Here is a 23,328-nt window from a genome sequence, read left to right as displayed (position 1 = left end):
CAAGGTCACTTTGTGGTTTACTATATACAGTCAAGACTTCTGGAAGTGCTATAAAAACTGTCACTCTTCAGGATATGGGCTAGTGTGCTAGTGTCTGCGTTGAAAGAAACTTTCCCCAGTGTTCAGGTATTTGACTGCTAGCTATCATCAGTAAGCTTTTCCTTTGACCAGTATCAGAAGTGGAAGAGTGGGTGGGTTACTCACTGATCATGGTAATTCCTATGCTTCCAGTAGCCTTCCCACCTCCAGTATATCACACGAGTCAGGGACATGGGCAGGAGAAGCTGGATCCCACAGAGAGAGCATCCGTGACTCCTGTGTCACGAGATGCTTCCCAGACTCTTTCTCTGGATTATTAGAAGAGGATGAGAGATAAAATTCTCTAACAATACTTGAATATCCCTTTCTTTTCAACATTTGTGACAATGTATTATGCATGGCGTACAGGATAGGTACTGTAAGGTAAAAACTCTGCTAGCAAATAGTTAACATGTTCAGTCACAGTATTTCATATGCATTGAGCAGGGAAAATTAGTTAAGACTGGAGCAAAAGATGTGTGACATAGTTGCATTATAGCTGGCTTTGTAGGGGATTAGTCCTGTATGGAATACTGTGAAATCTATTCTGTTTAAGATGTATAAGTATGGTTATCAGGAAACAAAAACAGTCAAAATAAAAGACAAAAGAAAAAATTTAAGGCAGGTGCAGAAAGAGCATCCTTTTCTTCTGGCATTGTTGGTTCTTTTCCCACTTACAAGCAATTGTTTCCACTTGTGAATGTCTGACAGAAACAAGTTCTTGCAACTGGGATTTTTTTCTGGTTCCACTTAATGGAGAAAGGCATCCTTTGAACCCCTCAGGATCTGAGGACACCCCAGGTCTGACCCCTTTATTTCCCAGTATAATGGTGGCTACAGACAGGCTGCCTCTTTGTAGCTCAGTCAATGCTTCAACAGAAAGGGCCAAAAGAGGGCATGGAGTAAGCTCCCTCTGCAGCAATCCTGAGCCCTGAAAGTCAGTGAAAGAGCACAAAGAGCAATAGAGAGACATATAATATTTGCTCCAGCAATCCCCAGTGCACTGTATATTTATAAGTACTACCCGCTAGCCTGGAGCTTTGATGTACCAGACAGCAAAATAGCCATGCTCAGCTTGCAAACCTCTAGAGAGATAGGAAAATAATTCCTCTACAGTGCCAGCCACGAATGACAGGGTATCTGTTGCTGAAAACTAAAGCTGAAATGATTTCAAAAGGCAAATTTCTTGTTACTGCACTAAATTCTTATTGCTGTTTTGTGTCATTCAGCAAGCATTGGACAGAAATAGTTACATAATTGGCCAATCAGCCAAAAGAAAATATTTTCCCTTGTTTATTTTATGTAAAACAAATGATAGTAGAGTTAATGGAATCAAACCCATTTAAAGACTCTCTGACTCACATGTGCTAGAAATTACAGCTCTCCTGACACAGTAACATTTTTAACTTAAAAACACCTAACAAGTGGGATAATTATTATCCTACCAGTAGGAATACTGGCTGGGTGTTCTGAATTTTGATTTTGTATGCTGAGGTCCAAACATTTATAAACACCACCCTTGGCTCTTCCGTGGTGTGTGTTCCCAGCAGTGAGGACCTGGCCGCCAAAGCTACATCTTGCTGCAGACCTTTGCTGCAGACCTTTGCTCAAGTTTCCCTTGCATGCAGTTCCTAGCCCTAGGAGCTACCAACAGAAGTGAAACGTGTGCAAACCAGCACTATTATCTGTGCGAGCCTGCTAATGCTTCTGTGCATGTCTAACTAATCAGGTGAGTACACCCACTTAAATCAAGGACCAAGTCAAGCAAGAGTGTAATTGTTTCAAGGAATGCAGCCTAAGCCAACAGCGCTGAGGAAGGGGTGAATTGCTGCAGTCATTAGCAGAGGAGAGGTTAGTTCTGAAATTTAATAATGTTAATTTCTGTGCTGAAGAATTCCAGTACTTACTGTTTTAAGAGCTGATGTAATATACATAATTCTATAGACCTAAACTGCCTCCTATACCCCTAAATGTCAAAAGTTACAGTTCTCCTCAGCCTAGCTCTAAAAATGAACACTCTCTCTCTCTCTGAGAAATTCCATAACATGATATAAAATTTTGCAGTACTTCAGGAACATTAATAATGTAGGAGCTGTATAAAATAATTGAAAATAATATCAAATGAAAATAAGGCAGGAGATGTTGTAGTGATAGTATTATTCATTTTTATATTTAATTCAATAAAAATCTTCACCTCAAAATGTGTCTGAAGGTGCCTTAGTATTTCCACCTTAGAACACCTCAAAGTGAGAATTTAGGTCTTGCAACTAGGTAACCCAGAGCCTCAGCTCTAATGGTTTTATTTCTGTGAAGTAGCTTTTTTCTAAGAAGGCAGTTTTGATTTTCCTTGTTGACATTTTCTGTAATGATGTTTCTAAATTATACTAGTATCAAAGTTGGCCAAAAGTCTTTTGTCTAGTAATAGTAGTGTAGGGGTAACCACAAGAAACTCTCTTATTCTGAATCTCCTTTGGCACAAGCATGATAAATCAAATCCTGAAATATTCATGTGAGTATCCCAACTGATTTCAAGGCAGTCTGCCCCTTTTTATAGTCATTTTAAAGTGAAAATTTTTGCTATTGCAGTAGAATTTTCACTTTTTTGCATCCCTCTGAATGAAACACGACATCAAAAAGTACAGAAACCATAATGTTTATAAATTTCCAAAGAAATGGCCTCCTACTTTCCCTCTGCATGAATTATTTGTTACAGTCAGAACTTGGCACCAGCAGGCAAAATTCATCAAAAGGCGTTTGCAAGTCAGGCCTGTATTTGCCAATTGGTTTTGGGGAGCGCAGTGAAATTTAGGAGAAGGTGTGTGTCCTGTGAGTCTACAGTAGGCTTTTTTTTTTTTTTTGGTCTCCCCAAATACTGGCTCAGAGTTCATTTTCCACTTTTATTTTAATCAGGACTTTAGCTCTGGAGGGAGTGCTAAAAAACCATGTTGTGTCCAAATGCAGATATAATGTCAAAACAACTGGCGTGCTGGAGGACATCCAGTTCCTCAGGGGTTGCTCCCACATATGGAGTGCTGCCTGCCACAATAAGCCCCCGCTGTCCAGGTCCTCTCTGGCCTGCAGTGCCAAGACTCAGCTGAAGAGCAGCAGTTGCTTCCCCTCTCCCCCTGCAACCTGCTTCAACCTGCAGCCCCACCTGCAACCACCAGAAAAGCCCCTGCTGCCTCCCCTTGGGAAAGCACAGCCTTCCCAAGGCCCCGCTACCAGGAAAAGGATCCCAGTAGCCTGAAACTACTGTGAGAGATGCAGAAGCAGCAGCCTGTTGGTGATGCGGACACTTCCGCATGTATCAGCGGACCTTTCTTCCCCAGGCTTTCTGACCTTAACTCCTCAGTATCATCTTCAGTCCCTCCTGGAGTCTAGATGAATCGCAGGGCAGGTTGGACCTGTGCTACAGACAGTGATTTGAAAGAAATTCCCTCGAGATGAGGAGCCTTGTGTTTCCATCTTCCCAAGAGCAAGGGGAAGACGAACAGGGGGATGTTCATCTAGAATTCCTGATGGACTGTGGCTCTGTAAGAGAAAAAAAAAATGTATTCATACCTACAGACGAAAAGCAATACAGTGAACTTTATGTACTTTATATCCTTTATATGCTCAGAACTCCTCAGGTGACCCCTTGGGAACCATCCTATCTCCATGTGTGCGCAGAGCAGAAGAACTGAGAGAGATAGAAGGGGAAAAATGGTCTTTTTTTGGTAGTTAGCTTTTGGCTGTATGATGCAGTTTCTTTTCTGCTGTGGATTTTGGTTCTTGGGGAAGATTCTTATGTTAGCTGGTACAGCTTTGCTAAAGCTGCTGAGGATAGGAAGAAACCTGGGCAAACTTTATTGGGTGAGCAATTTTGACAAAGTTAGGAAATGCCCAGGCAACATTTCACAAGGTTTTTCAGGCCTGTCCGAGTGCGCCCTGTACTCTTCACTGCCATAAAACTGTTTCACAAATGAAGAAGTAAGAACTGATGTGATAAAGAGACATTTGTGTATTATATATGGCATATGGGGAACTAAATCCAGGAGTGCTGCCAAAGTTATTCTGAGGAAGTGTTTTATTCACCTTTTAGACAGGGAGTATGACAATATTTGCCTTTGCCTCTAGTTTTGATGCAAAGGTATATGGAAATGAGTGGCTGATGCTTCTGTTTTTAAGTTCTCCTGTCCTTATTCTTTTGTGTACTTGTACCACAACTCAGCCACTGAATGAAAGCAAACCTCGTACTTAAGAGATGTTATGCAAAGCAGTGGTGAAAAGATAATCCTAATCTTCATTAACACAGATATTCTTTTTCAGTGAATTGACAGAGGTCAAAAGTCATGCATGTTCTTCAGATTTGAGATGAAAATTTCACTAAATAATTGAAGGAAGTATTGCCTTTATGTTTTTTTTTCTCTCCTCATTTTAGAAAGAGGTAGTAGCGAGTGGTGGTTCGAGGTAGTAGCGAGTGGGGATGGAACCACCTGACAATGCAGCAGCATTATTTTATACATTTACCAGTAGCAGAGAGAGAAATGACTACATTAATAATCAATCCAACCCCAATAATCAGTCATCTGAGAAACAGGAAATTTTCCAGTGCTAGGAGTCAGAAGACACTGGTGAAATTTTGACATATTGTTGCTATGTGGGTGACAGAAGCCAATGGTTGTGAACACTTCTAAGTGGGTTTTATGTACATTGGGGGATTGGGCAACAGGGTGGCAGGGGCTGTCTCCTATTAAATATAAATTAGTTTTTACAGCATATTGCTAAAACTGACAACATTGTGCATGCACCTTTGACCTTAGAGGCTTACCGGCAGGAAAAAGGATTTTGTGGCAGGGCGGCTGCTAGAAGGCTGGCAAAAGGATAAGGTAGTGGGGAACTTAATAATACAATAAAGTAGTTGCATTTAGAAATGGCATTCCAGTCACTTTAATGAGGGGGCGTATGCATACCAGGCAGTGAGCAATGAGTGCGTGGTCTTTATTTCCCACAGTTCAGAGACATTTCCTTCCTTTACCCCCATATTGTCTACAGGAGGTGTGAGATATACAGCCCTGAAGAGGGTGTAGCAAAGAAAAAGTACCAACACCGCTGCATAGCCACTGTTTCCTGACTGGCAACAAAATTATCCTGAGTTTGAAAGCAAGGTAAGGCTCATCTGACTGATCTTCTGACCAAACTCTTTAATTTAATGATTATCACTTCCATTACTCCCAAGTAGGGTATTTACTGCAAGAATAATGTTATTCAGGGCATGTTTTCCACAGAATCACGTATATTCAAGCACAAGAGGAGGGAGTGAGTCACGAGTCTGGTTTTAAAAATAAGCTGGCAATTTTCTAAAGCTACCCGGATATTGCTTTTCATAGAGAAAGCTGAAAAATATCTGAGGTATTTGGAGCTGGCGTGCTGATCTCAAACATTAGTTACTTAGAATATTTTATCTGTAGAAAAGCAGTGGGGAGGAGAGGAAACTCTCTTCCCCCCCTCCCAAAACATGTGACAAGAAATAAGTCAAGCTGTATGTGTATTATTGTAGCTTTTCTTTAAAGAGAAAACATTTTCCTTGTGCTAGAGACAATAGTTTAGTATGTTAAATTATGTGCTGCAATCTGGAAAGTAAATCCTTCCATAAAGCTGTCAGCGTAGATCATAAGCCTGCTCACCTTAACAGCATTCTTTTTAGCTTCTAAAAAATTCTTCTGGTACAATGTGCATTGCACACTGTCTGTAAGTGTTTTATGTGAATGATGCTTAGGTAATGTGTCCCCATATTCCGCTGTCTTTGACAGACTTCTAGTCATTGCACCTCTGACAATACAGAAGGTGGGTGCCACTGAATTTAGCATAATGAATTATAGGCAGATGAGCCTCAGTGTGAATATCTCTTATTCCTCTTCCTATATGTCAGTACACTGGTAGCATGCATCATGGATAAGATGCTCATTTTTGAGGCATACTGGAGACAGAGTTCTGAGGACAGATTCTGGGGATTAATTTTCATGAAAAAAAATGGAGGACCAAATAAAAACAGTTAAGGAATGAAAAACGCCTACTATTTCCCTAGTAAAATAAGTTTTTCTACAGACTGCATGGATGCACTTGAAAAAGAAGAGTAAAACACTTATAAGAGAGATTGTCATCAGTATTTTATCTGTAAGACTACATCTTTAAAATAATTATTGTAGGTATGAAAGCTAGTGAGTTCTTTGTCCTTTAAACTTTAAACTGGGAAGGAGAGCTGAACTCCAATTTTCACCTTTGAAATTCTGACTTAAATACTTTAACTAGGTAATCAAGAAGAGTCAAATATTACATCTGAGATGAACTAAGCTCCAAACAGCCTTTTGGCTTTGAAGATTTTCTACATCCATAATAATAAAACATACAGTTTTAGCCTACTGAGCCTATTGACTCAGAATCAGAGAGAAATCTTTCCATCAGTTTTGAAATTACAGATTCTTGATTTGACACTGCAGACCTCTTCAGATCTATTACATCACAAACTGATGGAGGAGATGGACTTTATGGATGTTCTTATATCCAAAAATATTCCAATTAATAAAAAATATTCAAAAGTTGAGAGGAAAAAAACATTGAATTATATGATCTATTTCTAGAGAAAGATCTATCATTTATAATAAAATTGGTGTCTGAAGCGAGTATTCCAAAAGCAGACGGCTATTATTTCATATAAATGTGAAGCCTAAAATAATGTTTAGAAAGCTGCATTTTTTTCTGCCTACCTATAAATCAGAGTTCAGCTCAATTCCACTGAAAGACTAGAAGTGCTTTCAGAAAGAGCCAGATTAGAGTCCAAGAAAATAATGAAGAAAAGGTTGAAATATGTAGCTTAAAAGGCCAGTATCTAGTTATAAGAGTCTTTCTAAAAGAGGAAAGTAGCACATATTTGTTCTGTTTTTTTTTTTTTTTTTTTTTGGCAATGCATTTAATTTAAACACAATATAATTCAGTTAAATAAAGCATGATTAAGTTGCTCAAGTAAATGCTGTTACTTACTGCCTGTGGAAGAAACTTTTTGATGCGATATGATCGTTAAACCATACCGGAAACAGAGACCTGAAAAGGTAAGAAGTAATAATTACATGTTACTACCAGCACCAACTTTAGAACTTAAGTATTCTTTTTCCCACAGCTGTAGCTATAAGCCATGAATTAAGAGTGTGAAGGTTAAATGATCTCCTGATCCTTTGAGCTGACCTCTCACATCGACCTGGATCTTTATTAGAAATGTACAGTGGCAAAATCTGTTCAGCGGTTGCCTACAGAGTAACTGTTCTACAAATAAAAGGGCAATTTCAGGTCCTCTGTCTGGGCTTTTCATGAAATTCATAAATTTAGATCTAAACTTTTAAGACACTGGGTACAAGATGCCCATTTAAGATGCCTTGGAGGAACCTGTTGTTCTACTGTAGTTTAAGCATCTACATCTCTGAAAACCATGTTCTTTGGAGGTATCAGAAGCTAAGAACTAAAAAGCAACTAGTTATTTCTGTTATATATATAACTAGTTATGTTACAAGCCAGATGATTTATTTGTCATAGGGAATATATTTTTAGTATACCTACAGATAAGGATTATGTGACTGATACAGTGTCGATGATACAAGCAACACCAGTTTAGTTTTTTAAAGCGTTTTAGAGAACAGTACTTCTTTTAAAGTGGAGTTTTATTTGCTAAGAATGACTTTGGGTTGCACATCTGTTGACTAAAACTTAGATCTAGTTCTACTATAAAAATGTTGCTGTTTTATGTCACTGGTGATTTGTAACTGGCAATAACAAGAAATTGCTTGTTTTTTCCAAGAAGAAGTGTCTTGCTTCTTGGCTTAACTCTATGGAGGGCCCTAACTCCATGTCTGTTATGCATATCCCTCCTATACTGCTGCTCCTACCAACTTTTATATCAACCATTGAACAGTTAATACACTTAATACACTCTTCCTTCAAAAGATAATGAGCTTTACAGTTGTGTGTCTTCGAAGTATCATTTAGCCAATTGCTTTTGTGCCTGGTTTATTGTAACGTATAATTTTTGAAGCACCAGTAAAGTTAAAACTGAAAAACTAAAATGATATTTCTTCAAAGCTCCCCTTCTTGGTAGATTGTTTAGCAATACCATAAATGCATATTTTGCTGCAACTTCTTGTGAAAGCAGCTGCGTGTTGACTTGTGCACTAATGGTGCAGTGATGCCTGGCTTATTTCAGAGTGATCCTGGACAGAAATATTTACGTGCCAGTGATTTGATGCGGCCTGCCAATGCACAAGCATGAGGCAGAGAACTCTAACGGCTCAGAATGCCTTAGCCTAATTCTCCCAGGGGAGGACAGACAGGGCCAGCGTGCTTACTGGCTTGCCAGTTTCCTTTTACATTCACGCTCTCTTATCCCAAGGATATTGACAGCTGTAAGTGCCATTTTCAGCAACTGAGCGTAGTATCTGGAGATATCCCCTTAAAAAGGCCAAGTCAGAATTTTGGAGCAGCCAACTGAAATTTACATTTTCATAGTTCTTTTGTCTCAGGGTATGTTGCTAAAACTGGGTGGAACTTTATGTAGAAGAAGTCTCGTGCGCTGAGACATGATACAGTGTGTAATGTCTTCACAAACAGAATCACATCCTTTTTTGCTCCAGATAAGAAATGTATTTGTGCTTATTCATTTAGAAATGCACAGTTTTCAATGAAAGTAAATATGCAAAGTTTCAACTGCTGTGGCCTTGAGGATGATGGAAGTATGTAGCATTTGGATGTGGATTAACCTCCTCCCTTTTCAATTTTACTGAAGGCATACGTGCTTTTTACCCGATTACGTCACTGGTGGAAGAGGAAATTATGATCTTATTGATGTCAGTGAGAAATTATCCAGTGACATCAGTAGGTCATGATTCTTGAGTTATGTGAAAGATATTAATTGCATTATTTGCTGGAATTCTGCATAGCTGGAAAATGCATTTCATTGAAATCACACTAGAAGCAAAACACTGGATACAGGAATAAATGACAAATATGTGTGTTTTATGCAGAATTTACTTCTGTACTGCATTACTAATCAGTGTAATACCAAGTAGTGGTCAGCTGGTAACATTAGAAAAGAGGAGCAGGTATTTAGCTGCCATGGTCCATGTACAGTATGGTAGTAGAAGTAGCAGAGTGGAGAGCTTTTAAAGTTGTGGTGTGCCCAGACAGCATGCCAGGCTGGCTGCAGGAGGTCCTGGAGGATTTCTGCCTGCCTAGCTGGGATTTGTTTCCAGGTTTCCTGAGAGACTCCACTGTTCTTTCTAAGCTCCCCAGTCCGCCCCATGAATTAACTCCCTTTTGGCTTGTGTAGCAGCAGAAGCAGCCTATAATCCCCTACTTGGATTTGGAGGTAAGAGGAACTTTTGTGATAATCCTTTCTGGCCTCCTGCATAACGCAGGCCTCTGACACTTACAGCTTTGAGTGCAACAGCACATCTTGTAGAAAAAATATGTCTGGATTAAAACACTTCCTCCTATGGAGAAGCCACTACAGTCCTTGGTGATCACCTGCAATATCGTTAAATGGTGACTTATTTCTAGTTTGACCTTGCATACTTCCACTCATTCAATCACTGTGTAATTTTCTTGGCTCACCTTGAGGATGTTCATGTGGCCCATGTGCTGATGGGATAACAACTTGTAGTTATCTGAAAGTACCTGGTTCAGAAATCAAGGCAGTTCTTCAGACTGAAGAATACATTCTGGGTAAGGCTGTGGCTTATTTGTGTAAGATCACATACTGGGTCAGGATACATGAGCCTCTTCACAGAAAGAGTGGCTATTTCTGATAGCGATGGAACTGAAATTTTGGTTTCAGGGCCTTTGTCGTGATAAAAATTAACATTCCAGAAAGATTCAGAAATTAAATATATTCTCACAAGACAGATCTTCGTTAAAATAAGTAATTTGGGGGGTTTTGAAAAAGTAAGTATGGTTAAGCTTTATTATATATAGCTTTAATTTAGATTATTGAACTTGAATGCTCAGCTGGATGTGTTCTTCAATAAGCATGTGCGTGATCTCTTTATCTGTGTGTGTATGTATATGTATAAATATCGGTATTTATATACACGTAACTTCTTGAAGCAAAGAAGACAGTGGTGAACTAACAACTGTATATGGCAAGAGTGAAGAGAGAAAAAGCCATCCAGACAAGGGTGACTGACTGGTAAAAGACAGCTGCCTGCTGTCTTCACAGCTCCCACATTACTTGCACAGAGAATGGCACTGGAGAAATTGCTGACATGAGCTCAGACCGATGCTGATATTCTCTGTGGAAATGTGATTATGAATATAAATTGCAGAAAATAACTGTGAAAAGTTCATGTCTGTAATATTCTCTCTTGTCTGCCTCTTATAGGTCAAAGACTGCACAATGCTGGGATATAGTAAGGAAACCCCCCCCATACTGGACAACAAGAATTTAATGTCTACTGTCCATCTTCGAATAAGCACGAAATGCCTAGGAAGGTAATGGAAGGCACACTTTTTCTATTTCTCCCATGAAGTGAGTCATCAGAGCATAAATATGTGCCTGTGAAATGATTCCCCAAAATCTAATAATATCTAAGGTAGGGCTTGTGCCCCATCCTCAAATCAGTTTTTTATTGTGTTTGCTTGTCAGAGCAGACCATAAGCAAGCAACATAATAGTCTGAACACGATCATTCCAGACGTACCACTACTACTTCCCATGAGAAGCAATCCATAAAGCTGCGCCACTCTGCCTTAGGGTAGCTCTAAGCCAGAAAAAGCCCCTTGAAGTCTATAAGAATAAAGGTACACAAGAGAAAATAACAGGGGTTGGGGAGAAGGAAATATTCTGTGATCCTCTGAAGCTTCTTGTATCTCAGTGCCAAATCACAGGGAAAGACAGGCAGGTAAACAAAAAGGGAAAGAGTGGGAGGGAAGAGGTCATGGCATCTTAAGGTAAAGAAGAAAAGCTGTCCAGCCCATTTGCTCCCGTGGCTAATCAACTGACCTCAGAAACTAGCTGAGATGTTGGAGCAGGTAAGGAAATTCATTTTTCTTAAAAATCTTTATAATGCATTTGATATTTTATCTTTTGAGTAGATATTTCATCATAGCAGGTCTAGATACTAGTTTGCCCTTACATTTTTCCCCAATTGTGAAGTCGAGACTCGGCAAGCTGATGCAAGAAAGCCTTCCCTCCCCATAGGAGTAGCAATCCTTGAATCAGGATGTTGAAATACTTTAGCAGTGACCAGCACTAAAATCTATTTTCTCCCAGAGTCCAAAGTGGGAGAAGAGGGACATCTGCTTAAATTGAAAAGCTGGCTTGAGAGCTGGTTGCAAAAAGGTTAGGAGGAAAAAGGTGCCTTTTGGAGGCCAATGTTAGCAGGCATGCAGGTGGTATTGGGGAACAAGCAAGAGCTCCAAGGAAGTTCGTAACAGCATTGCCGGGATTATCTGCCTGGAGTTTCCAGGAGCTGGTAGAACTATAACAATTTACTCTCAGGGGTGCTCTACTCCAAAATTCTTTTAATCTATAAAACAAGTCTATCAGCCTCACTTAGTTTTCCTATAAACACATTGTTCTACTGCTAGGTTACAAAAGAGATTTCTTTACCCTTAGCCCCTGTGGTACAGCATGGTTATTTGCCTGTAAAGAAGCTGAGCCCTGGGCAAGGTAATCAGTAGGTTTGAAATTAGTCAACATGTGAAAATGACTTAATTTTAGTCTTGCCAGGAAAATGTAAGTTAAAATCAGTCTGGAATATATTTGTATAGCTTTTATGTCTGTTGTGAATGTGTAACAGAATCTGTAGTTACATTGGGATCACTGCTAGTATCTTGAAATGGAAGCTAATTGCAACAAACAGCACGTCCTTGCTGAACTTCATTTGTGGGAAGGAATCAATATATTCGTTATGATGTGAGTGTGCCTCTGTGTGTGCATGAGAAAATGTTAGGGTTAAAGTACTTCTGGCTCCAGTTAATTTGCTCTAAGCAGTAAAGACCCTCGAGTTTCACATCTGAAAGAGAATGCCTGGGTTACTGATAACAAATGACAATTACGTGCTAATCTACAATTTATTTTAGAAGGCACAGATTAGAGCAAAAATAGTTAAACAAAGTCTTTCTTTTCTATATCATGCGATTTTAATGAAGTCATTGAGGAAGGCTTCTTGGCTGCAGCCGACCTTTTCACAGATTCGGCGAACAGAGTCCAAACCTAAATTTAAGCACTGGGTGCTGATTTTCAGGCTGGGGAGAACCTGACTGGCAGGATTGCCCCAGCTCCATTGAGTAATTTCTCTGAGAGCCCAGTGCAGAGGGTTGCTGCTCAACTCCTGAGTGAGGAGGCCAATAATTAAGCTCCAGTTCTCTGTCACTGTTTATGTTCACAGTTAAAATCAGAGTAATGCTTTTGAACTTTGGGCTTAACCCACCAGGCTAGAAGGGGAGCAGTGATGTCTGCTCCTACTGTAAGAAGATATTTCTGATCGTTTGGCAGAGCTAAATCCTGGCATTTAATCATCATTGCATCAGGCTAAAATTTATCTGATTCTGAATCAGACTAATGCCCAAATTCAGAGACAGTCTTTCACTGCTATTTATAGGGAAAATTGTGCATTCCCAGGTTATGAGCTGTAGTACAGGCTTTTTCAGTAGTAAACCTTTATACGATCCAGGCAAGCTGATTTTTCAGCAAGTTGTGAGTGCAGACATCACCAGATGTGATGTATGACACATGGTAACAGTTTTACACCATTAATATGTCTTCCCCCTGCCCGCAACATGTTCACATTCCTTGTTGAGCAGACCTCACGGATGCATTCCATTTTCTGAGACTGTGCATATTTTTGCATTTGTTTGCACTCCTTTATTTTTTTCTGTCGATGAATATTCAAGAAAATGAGTCTGCTGGCAGGAATGTTCATGGAAACAGCAAATTATAAGCTCACATTAGAGGATACTGCAATGTTCCAAGATCCTGATTTTGGGAGTCACCTCCATCTGGGCATGGAGGAGGGATGACTCTTTAAAAGAATGTTAAGAAACACTCAGAAATTCAGTTTTGAATTTTTTCACAAACAGCCTTTAGAAAAAAATATTTTCTGGTGCTTTCTGCAACACTAAATCAGGAAAAAGATATTGGCATGCCTGTCCTTCAGAAAATTCTTATCTTCTACAAACCCCTGCTGTTATAAATCTGACAACATCTGAGACTTATCATCAGTGTGACAAATTTCATGCAGGTATAGGAATAATGTGAGAGCAAATGCAATGCATGAGTATTATTACATCTCCAAGGCTGGTTTCCAAGGCTGCTCTTTCAGTGTGTGGATGAGTAGAGCAATAAGAGTCTTGGTGAGCTTTAGGCAGGGAACAGCTGAGAAACAAACTCCTTTGCACTGCCACGATCTATGTGCATTTCCAGGAACAGTTTTGCTCCGACTAAAGCATACTCTGCAGTCTCATAATGCTGCAAGATGCAAATGTTATTTCTGCTTTAGGATGTTCCCTATCCTTCTCCATGCTGTCTTTTTCTTTTCAGAGCCCATTTGCATCAGGTGTTTGAACCCAGACAGAATTAGAGTTCTTCTGCTTGATTGTTTTGGCCTTACTATTTTGACCCTCCTGTCCCTTTTCACTTCTCATTCTCCATGAAGCTGAATGTTATTGCTTAGCATCTCCTTCTTTTTATCATCGTCATTTCATATCTGTCCATCAGCATTAAACACTGTCAGTTTTGAGCCTTTGAATGATCAAAACCATTCACTGCCCCTCCGCTCCATCTGTTTATTTTTGTTACCCATTCTTTCAGTGTTTTTATCACTCATGCAAGATGCAGATGCTTTTTCAGTCCTTTCCCTGTGCTTCCTGTAACTCTGTTTTAAATTTTCTAGGCCATCTTTCATTCATTTCATGATTCCCACACCTCAGATTTTGTTATTAACCTTGAGGATGAGACTTTGTCAAAAATGCTTTCTGAAGTGAAAACAACTTTGTCATGTCAAATGGAAATTTTCAACTATCTATTAAAGCATGTCATCTTTTTAATCTTGAAGGTCATTATGTTCATTATCTGTAACCACTTGCTTTCTGGAGACAGCTACAGCAGTCAGAGGAAAGGGTATTTGAAAATAAGTCTCTGAACTGCAAGCTCTGTGTAGTCCCCCTCCCATCCCAAGAAGTCAGGAACACGTCTTCTTGCTATTCAGGAAATGAAAGCCATCATATTAATGGTCTCATCTCTTAAAGCTCTCTTCTCCCCTGCAATTGGGAGCTAACCCATCTCTTTATAGTTTGCCCATCCTTGCTGTAGAAATCTGAAGAGGGTTTACTGGGAACTGGGCAGCCCCAGTTGTGGAGAGGATAGGTGAGTCTGGTCCATCTGCAGTGTGTTTTGAGCGGGGACCAAAGCCAGTGCTTGAGCACAGTTATGTCAGGACACAAACTGGATGTCGCTATACACTTTAAACAAGGCTTGGGGCAGTTCTGAGCTGAAAGGTGGGACCCTTGTACAGTTACTAGCTCTATGTTATTGTAACACACTTGCTTATGCAGCTGAGCAAGCTGAAGAGAGCTTGGCCTATTTTGCCCTCAAGTACATACTCCAGAGCCTGGCTAATCTACATGATTTAGCCTTTAAAGGTGCAAGACATGATTTCATTTTGCTATTTGCTTTTAATACATGACTGCAACCCAGACAGCCTTGTCCAGCTCTGCTTTATTTCATGGTGCTGTCTGCTCAGGGGTGTTTGAACAGAATTTAGCTTTTGAACTGCCATGCTTCAGTACAACTCCTGGCTGAAAGTGATGCAGTAAAACACAGAGTTCGTAACAACCTTTCTTTGTCAAAATATTAAAGTTTTACATTTGTCTAATACACTTTTACTTGGACCTTAGAACTCTCATAAAGCATTTGCACATGTTGCACATTTTATCTGTTTTCCAATACAAAGAATCCTAGTTATTGCTTTGTCTGACACTTTGGGCAATGAATTTAATGGTAATTATTGTTCTCACCCTTTGCTTTCTTCCCTCATATGACATTGCTGACGCTTCCTATAATTAACCAGAAAAGCTTAAATATTATCCATGATTCACTGATTTCTGCCCGAGCTAAACCTTATTCCTCTTCCCATGTCTGACTGGTTAAGATGCTAGATGCTCTCCACACCATCATGGCCAATACAAGCTGAAAGTGACCTGCCTCTTCGCTGGTCCATATTTTTTGTTATCCAATATTAAAAGCATGTTGAATTAACTGTCTTGGGCTTATATGGATGTTGTTAACCATGCTGATATTTTTCAGATTGTTTAGAAATATAGCCACATTCTCAATGGAATGTGCTGAAGGATGAGAACCACTGCAGCGCAATCTATTGAGTACTGTAAATTTCTCTGTTTGAAAGTTAGTCCTTGGATGATCAGAGGATAAAGTGAACCCAGACCATTGCAGACCTTTTTTCTGGGTAAAATTTTGCTATCTTGAATAGAGTCCATGGTGAAATCCAAAGTGATCATTTTGCCCTGAAGAACATTGCATTGTTTCAATCCAAGCAGATCATCTTCTCTATCATTCCATATAGCAAAGCTAAAACTTGTATAATCTTAAGGCAGAGTAGCAGAAAGTCCCAGAAAATCAATGTTTTTAAGGGTTTCACAACTTCTCAGACTGTGTTGACAGCCATTCATATGAGGAACATGCTCTGCTTTGGGAATTTAAGAAGACATTCTGGATATTTTGTATGATTCTCTGTTTGCATACATTTGGGGAAAGCGACTTGATAGAGAGTTAGGAAAACTGTAAACTAAGGTGTAATGAACTGCTTACTCAGCAACAACTGAAGCGAGGTCAGGAAATCATTCCTGTGGCAAACATTTGCATGTTGAATGTGTGCTAGGGCACTCCAACATCCTTGACCAAAAAATCTATCATTACATAACTAGTAAAAAGAACTCAGCAAAAAAGAACTCAGCAAAAAAATGTTTCCTCTTACCTCCCTTCTCCAAACCTCTGTGTTCCAGAAATTGCACTGATCTGAAATCTAGGATGAATGACATTTAGCTTTTGATCTGTGGCAAGCTTAAGATAGACTGTCTCCTGAGAACTAGAAATATGAACTTTGTTCATGCAGGAAAAAAAAGTTCTTCATCTGTTTGAGGTAGGAGCTTAAGGAAGGATAATAATAAAGTGCATGGTGGGCTCTAAATTAACTAGAAAAGCTCCTGCAAAGACCTTGGTGCAATACCAAACGGTTCAGAAAAAGATTCCCTGATCAATATTTTTCAGCAGTAACAAAAAAGAACAAATAAATAAATAGACACAAGTAAGTAAAATGTTAGGATGATTTAAAGGGATAAGATGACAAATGATACTGAAAATATTAGAAGGCCATCATCTAAATCATTGGCATGTCACTGATATCCTCATCTAGAACAACATGTACAGTTCCACTGCTGTGACTCAAAGAACTTCTCTAAAAATAAAGACATTCAGAGAAGGACACCAAGCGTAGTCAGTGGCATGGAAAACTTCCTTAGAAGAAGAGAAAGAAAAGATTGAATCTCTCTAGAAGAGATTAAAAGAAAAGGAAACAATATCTCTGGTATGCAAATCACCGAACAATAGAGGACATGTTTCCATCCCTATTCACCCTCCAGAGAATGCAGGAATATCTAAATGTAATCCAATTAAATTAAAAGGTGCAAATCCAAAGGAGGATTCCTGTATGATCGACAGTTCGAGGGTAAATAGCTACAAATATCTGAAAAGAATTTGTTTACATTTACCTGAACATAAAAAAAAAAAAAGACTGAAAAATTACGCAGTTTAGTCAGAGAGGGAAAAATCATTTCAGGCCTTGATTTAAAGGACATCCCTTTCAGGACAGCATTCTGGCACATATTTCATTCAACATATGATGACATGCAGCCATCAGGAGAGATAGACTTATGCATATGTTCAAATATTTTTCTGAGTGCTTAGAAAGATGAGCCTGCTTCTACCACCTGCCTGAATCTGGGTTTTATGTGCCTCACTGGTAGCATCAGTTGCTGGCTACAAACTAAAGCTAATATGGATGGGTGGCCTACATTGGTGCAACCGTCTGTGCCTTTCTTCTCCTTTTAGTCATCAGTGGCTGATTTAGATAAAGCTCCCAGCCTACCAAGTTCCTGAACTATGGTTTGCCGAAAGCTGGATGGTACATTGGGGACCATACACTCTCTTCTTTGCCGCAGAGAGGATACCTTTGATTCAACCCATCATGGCTGTTCTCATCTTCTCCAGGAAACAAGAATTTTGCTTTCTGTTTATTATATGCTAGAGAAGTAATGTGAACTCAACTTTTATGATTTAATGCATAATGCTTGAATTTTAAAATAGTCAGAAAGGAGGCTTTATTATTCTAAAATAGATCTTTTAATATAGATTTTGTCAAATTAATAGTATCTTCATTTGTGGATATATTCACAGTAAATAGTTTAATCATTTTTCTAATGCCAGAGTGCCTCTTATCTGATGGCTTTTTATGAGCACATTAAAAAAAGAAGGTAGCATATTTGATAAGTCTGTGTGGCTTCCCTAAGGAGGGGAAAGAAGGGAGGGCTGATGGATTAGAAGTCTGATTAGTGCATAATGAGGAACTTTACTTTCTAAAATGAAGACAGAGTAATTATAAAATGACATATTCACATACTCATGCAGTGACTTTACCAAGGTTGCCATAGAGCTGGAGATCATAAATATGTGGAACTGCCATAAATTCTGACACTGCAGTGAGTTTCATGGGCTGAAATAATTATGTTGTAGAGAACCTGAGCTCTCAGAGCAGTGACTGAACCTCTGCTTGATCAATCTATGTGGGAGGGGACACATCCAACAGTGGCGTGTCAGTGTTGTCTTGAATGGGATTGTGCCTCAATGCACTAATGTTAGGCCATGTCTTTAACCTGTTTCTCTTTCCAGTAGGCACTGATAGAGTTGACTCAATGCATAAATAAATAAACTGAAAGACCCTCACTGACTTCAGTGGGAACTGAATTTCTGCATAAGCAGAGATGGTATTAATGGTCAGCAATGCTGGCCACAGAAGACTTGCCTTGCAGAAGTGAATTATTAATCCCGCTGCCCAGATAAATATCCTGTCTCTCAAAAAGAAGGAAGGATAAGATGGCTGCAGGATTGTTTTTTTTGGTCTTTCTCAAATATTTCATTGGTTATTTTAAAGCATTAAAACTTGTGCAACATAAAGGCAGTTAAGTCTAACTCTATTTTTTATTTGTGTATTTATCCAAATCTGTTTAAATGGAATTTATTTGATATAGCAGACTATTCAGTTCTGTTTGGTGTATAATAAATTTTCTGTCACAGTGAATTATTAAAACCTTATTATGATTTTAGAACCTTAAAGTGGGGCCTGGGAAAACCAAGAAGAGGGAGTGTAAAATCTGTTCATGCTGAGATTTCCATTCATGCAACCCACCTGGCAGAAATACCTGTAAGGATCTTTTTGGAGTAGAGGGAGAATCTTCATGTATATACAACATGCATCATTAGAGAGGTAAAACAGTAAAAGAAGGTCAGTGTGTTTTGGGGAATTCTATCTTTGAAATGACTAAAAGTCCAATTGGTTTTAAGTAACATACGTGCACAACTAGCTGCAGATGACCACAATGATAATCCTTCAGCACTTGGGTGGAAATACTAGTATAAACACACTTCCATACTAATACTCAGGCCTTAAATCCTGAGAGCATTTTAATCTTTGTGGCTATTGTCACCTGTCTCTAGCTCATCCTCTGAAACAAAAGATTGCAGCAGGAGGTAGTAAATTATCTGAGAAAGCTGCAGAAGTGTAGTTTTAAGGCAAAAGAAATGATACAGTCTTGAGACGGTCAAAGAAGGGCTGCCTCTCCTTTCAGGGTGATGGTGCCACTCAGAGTGTGACCCAGGGATGTGTTGGGGGGGTCCTGAGCCCCACGGTGTGGGGGACGGGGCAGCATGGGGCTACAAAATGGCCTCTCCTGGGCTGCTGTGCGCCATCCCCGTTGCACCCCTGAGCAGTTGGGCTGCAGAGGTCTTGGCCTTGGCTCCTTTTTCTCCCAGGAGAAAAGAGTGCCGAAGAGGACTTTACTCAAAAAGTTCACTGTTGTTTGCTATTTTGTATTATAAATTACATATCTGTTTGGGGTAAAAATATATGATTTATATTTATAGTTCTGTATATATTTATTGTAGAGAAGATCCCTCCAGACTTTTCTTCTTGTCTATATGTGCTTGCTTTGTATGAATTTAGCTGGAAAAGGAGCATATCATAACTAAGGGATAGGGTGGTCCACGTCCACCAGAATCTTGTAATCTTGATGAAGTCTTGCTTTGTCATTTTGTCTTGTAGTGGCATGCAGTGGTGGCATAGCTCAGCAGAGGTAGCCGCAAACTGCACAGACATGAAGTGCAACATGCTTCCATGAATATAAGCATATATGTATACATATATATATACGTATAAAACTACTGCTTTTATGTATTACAGAGTTCTCATGCAATAGCCTCCAGTGAGGATTTTGCTACTGTTCCCAAGCTTGCAGGGACAGTCATGTGGCAGCTTTGGCTGAGAGTGAAAAGGGGTGCGTAGGAGACAGTTACAAGGTCCTATACAGGTTAATGTCCATTTTGTCTGTTTTCCAGCTTGACAATTGAATGTTCTTGTCTGCTAATTTTGAAACCTCTGTTATTCATTTCAGTAATGAATAACCTACACCATTCTTCTTTTGAATGACACACTTCTCTCAAACCTCCGGTGCATTGTAGAAGTGTAAATAGCTGCATACACAGAGACATATAAAAGTATACCACAAAATGTTCTGTCAAAATCCTGACCAGCCACTGCTGAATTAGAGGAGGCTTTATTGCACTCCTCACCTTCACCCCTAACCCAGTCTATGAAGCATTTGTCAGTGATTTATTCTAGTGGCGGTGATATGGCTACTCATGACGCAGCCCTTCTGGCGCTGCTAGTTTGTGGCCACAGGTTATGTTTTCATAAGGATGTGCAGAGACTCACACTCAGTAAATACTGAATGATCGTTTTTCATAAGCACAGAGTGCTTGAAGTTTTCTCAGGAAAGTATTCTGTTGGTTTGATACCTGAATGGTTTTTCCTCAAATGCTTAAGTACACAAAAAGCCAGCTACTCAGAAATGTGAACATTCAGGAAAAAGCTCTGTAAACCTTTAATACCTTCCCCCACCCCTCCCATTCTTTTTTGCTCTATATTAGGTAATAGAATTCCTATACATATTAGGTAAATTTACTCTTGTCCTTACATTATTATGTGTTAACTACGTATTTACAGAGAGGCTGTATTTGTTTTCCAGGCTTTTCTCTAGAAATGTGCACCTGTTTCTTATCCTCAGTAAAACTTTTGTTCTTACTTTTCAAATTGTCCTATTTTGTTTCTTAGTCAAGAATATTGACATTTCTGTAGTCCTTTATTCTATTTTTCTCCTGAATTTTTAGAACTTTATCAAATGGCAAGAAGTACCTTTTACACTTCAGGCTGAAGATCAGCCTTTCAATAAAGTATCGGCAGATTTTCATTTTCTCCAATTTCTGTTTAAGAAAAATTTCCATAATCTCCAAGTCTCCAGACACTTTCCTTTCTCTGCTCAGCTGGAATGAAGGCACGTGTGGCCTTGTGTTACATCTCATTTAACATATGTGTAGCGTGAGGAAGGCAGACAAGTCCCATCTCAGCATTGCCCTCCCAATATTAGTCAAGAATATCTAATTCTGCATATGCCAAAAGCAACTAAAATGAAATGTTCTGGACACAGGACACCAGTGAGATGGGCAGACTGTTGGAAAAGCACTGTCTTCTGGTAATGAGCCACTAGGCCAGAAACAGGGATCAAAAGGATGGAAAGTCATGGCCAGGAGAGAGGGGAAGGTGTAAAGAGGACTCAAGCAGCATATACCTGCATGAACCCTCTTTTGCTTGTCTCTACAAAGTTAGAAAGCTGGGATTTTTGCTGGAAACCCTCTAAGCTTTTGTGTTGCACTTTTGAACACACTGAGTTGCCCTGGCCAGTCTTCCCTTCAGTGTGGCACTGCTTTTTCCCCTGGGTGCACCCTCTCCATAAGGAAATACTACCAGCTTTGCTGGTGGCAGAGACAATCTTCTCCTCAGCTTATTTTGCAGACTCCTTACATGGGGAGACATAAGACAGTGTGCCAGCCCTCCAGAAATGACTTTTTTATATTGTAAGCACTTTCTGTACTCACATTGGGGTTTTTCATTACTTGGGTCCATATGGATTTGGCCTCAATTAAGCCTATGCAGATTTGCCTGAGTTAGTAGAGAAGAAATACACCTAAATAACTGAGCTTTTCTTGCTAGAGGACATTTACTTTCCAGGCATTACTCTATAATTCATCTCAACTTTGTTCTAATCTTTTGTACATGATAGACTTCCATTTTGTGCAACAACTGCTTTTGCCCATACAGAAGTTTACCTGCCAATATGCTTGCCAGTCTGTGCCTATTAAAGCAGCAGTTAGCCCAATCTGCTTAACTAGGACCTGTCCATGCCTTTGTTTAACTCAGCCATTGGGAGGAAGTCAACTTCTAGAGTGGCCTTCTCAGCTGTGGGTTGCTGCTCTGAACGCAGCCTGTGAATCAGGTAGGGAATCTGCTCTTTTTGCTGCCTCTCTGTAGGTGAGGAGAGTTGCCTAAGTGTCCAGAGGGAAACTACTAGGGGTCTGTCAAGGGCTATTTTAATTCATTTCCTTTCCAGCTTCCTCAGTTAAAACAGAGGGGAGGAAGTAATTTTTTTTGCCTAAAGTTTTCCCTGATGACTGGTTGACATCATCTGCTCAGGGTTACGTTGAATAGCTCTGTATCTTTATTCATCTTTGATCAGGACAGAGGCTAAGATTTATGAGCAATCTCTTTATTTGCTGCTGTGTTTTGGGATAAACATCTGAAAGATTTGTAGTTATTGCAGGAATATGGTTTGTAAGAGCTTGAATTGTTGTATTTTCTTGCTCACTTATTTGTACAGATCTTGTAAAAGTGGAGAATGCTTACTCAAGTTGCCGATGTAGTGGTGGCTGAACTACAGGTGCAGCTAAAGCACACTTTGAATTAGGAAGCTTGGTTACCATGGCAGAGAGTGTCTGTAAAACAGTAAGTACCTAGTTAAAGTAGGCTGTTTCGGAGGCAGTCCAGGTAAACTAATTACTAATATCACAGCAGGTTCCTGTTAACTTCCTACCTGCTACCTCATGGCTGTGTTCACTATACTTGGCTTCCCAGAAAGCTCCCGCCTCTCTTCCCACTTCCCTCCCATCCTAGATATGAATGTGGAAATAGGAAATCCCTTCTTCCACTCAACTTGGAGGGGGAAGAAAGAGTGATTGCTACCTCAGCTCTCTGACTCCGTTTCCAGGTTGAGTCGCACCAAAAGCCGCGCTGTATCTGCAAGAGCAGGTGGTGCCAGTGTGACCGTGGCGTAGGCAGCCCCTCTGAGGATCCTAGAGGAATTATGCTGGTGGAGGGCTGGGAAGTAAAGTTTGCCTCTTAATGAGATATGTGTGGATTTGTTCCCATATGCATGTCTGGATTTACTTCTCAACATGCTGTACATGTCTATATGCTCAATCAGTTAAAAAGAAAATAACAACAAAGGAAGCCATTATTCTGAGAGAATCGGAACAATAATACTGCATTGAGCTGCCTAATTAACAAGGCTGTGAAGTAACTGGAGTAAATTAGCAGAGACAATTAATTTACCCTGCATCTAAATACACATTGGAATGCTGCAAAGCAAATGCATAATCTTTATCTCTGATTGCTTGAAAGAACTTATGGGACCTGATAGTCAGAGTACTTTCCCCTGATCCCTGAAAAGCATATGGAGGCTTCCGCTGTTTTCAAATTTTTGTGCATGATGACTGGAATTTAAAGCATTTTTCTGGGGCTTTTGCTTGGAGAGTTTGGAGTGTAATCCCTGAGCAGCAGTGCATCTGTAACAGTAGTTCGCCCTCTCCTAGGCCAAGACTTTATAATCTAAAGATGTACGGGGGGTTGTGGTGGTGTGGAAATGACTGAGAGTCCTTATGACCTTCTCTGAGAATAGGGTTCTCTTGGTGTGGAATTTAGTTAAGGCTTGAAAGTCAAATAAAGGGGTGCTTGAATTAGGCTGGAGTTGTTGCTGAGGGAGAAAAACA

At 39.7% G+C, this 23,328-nt stretch overlaps 1 protein-coding gene across 4 annotated transcripts in view; it reads left to right on the top strand.

Annotated features, from left to right (window-relative positions):
• The first annotated feature begins 1,791 nt into the window (after positions 1-1,791).
• LRRC3B (leucine rich repeat containing 3B) overlaps positions 1,792-23,328 on the top strand; it is a 173,559-nt gene continuing 152,022 nt past the window's right edge. For 2 of the 4 annotated variants that reach the window (XR_010387610.1, XM_064506157.1), the window contains exons 1-2: positions 5,074-5,225; positions 10,481-10,590. The gene's annotated coding sequence lies outside the window, so the exon portion shown is untranslated. Of the gene's footprint in view, positions 1,808-5,073; positions 5,226-10,480; positions 10,591-17,226; positions 17,717-23,328 lie in introns of those variants that run through there. The other 2 variants (XM_064506159.1, XR_010387611.1) reach the window with 2 other exon arrangements.

The sequence above is a fragment of the Dromaius novaehollandiae genome, chromosome 2, assembly GCF_036370855.1.
Source record: "Dromaius novaehollandiae isolate bDroNov1 chromosome 2, bDroNov1.hap1, whole genome shotgun sequence".
Classification (NCBI taxonomy): Eukaryota; Metazoa; Chordata; class Aves; order Casuariiformes; family Dromaiidae; genus Dromaius; species Dromaius novaehollandiae.
The sequence above is the reverse complement of the archived record's forward strand: the minus strand, read 5'-3'. Positions and strand labels throughout refer to the sequence as shown.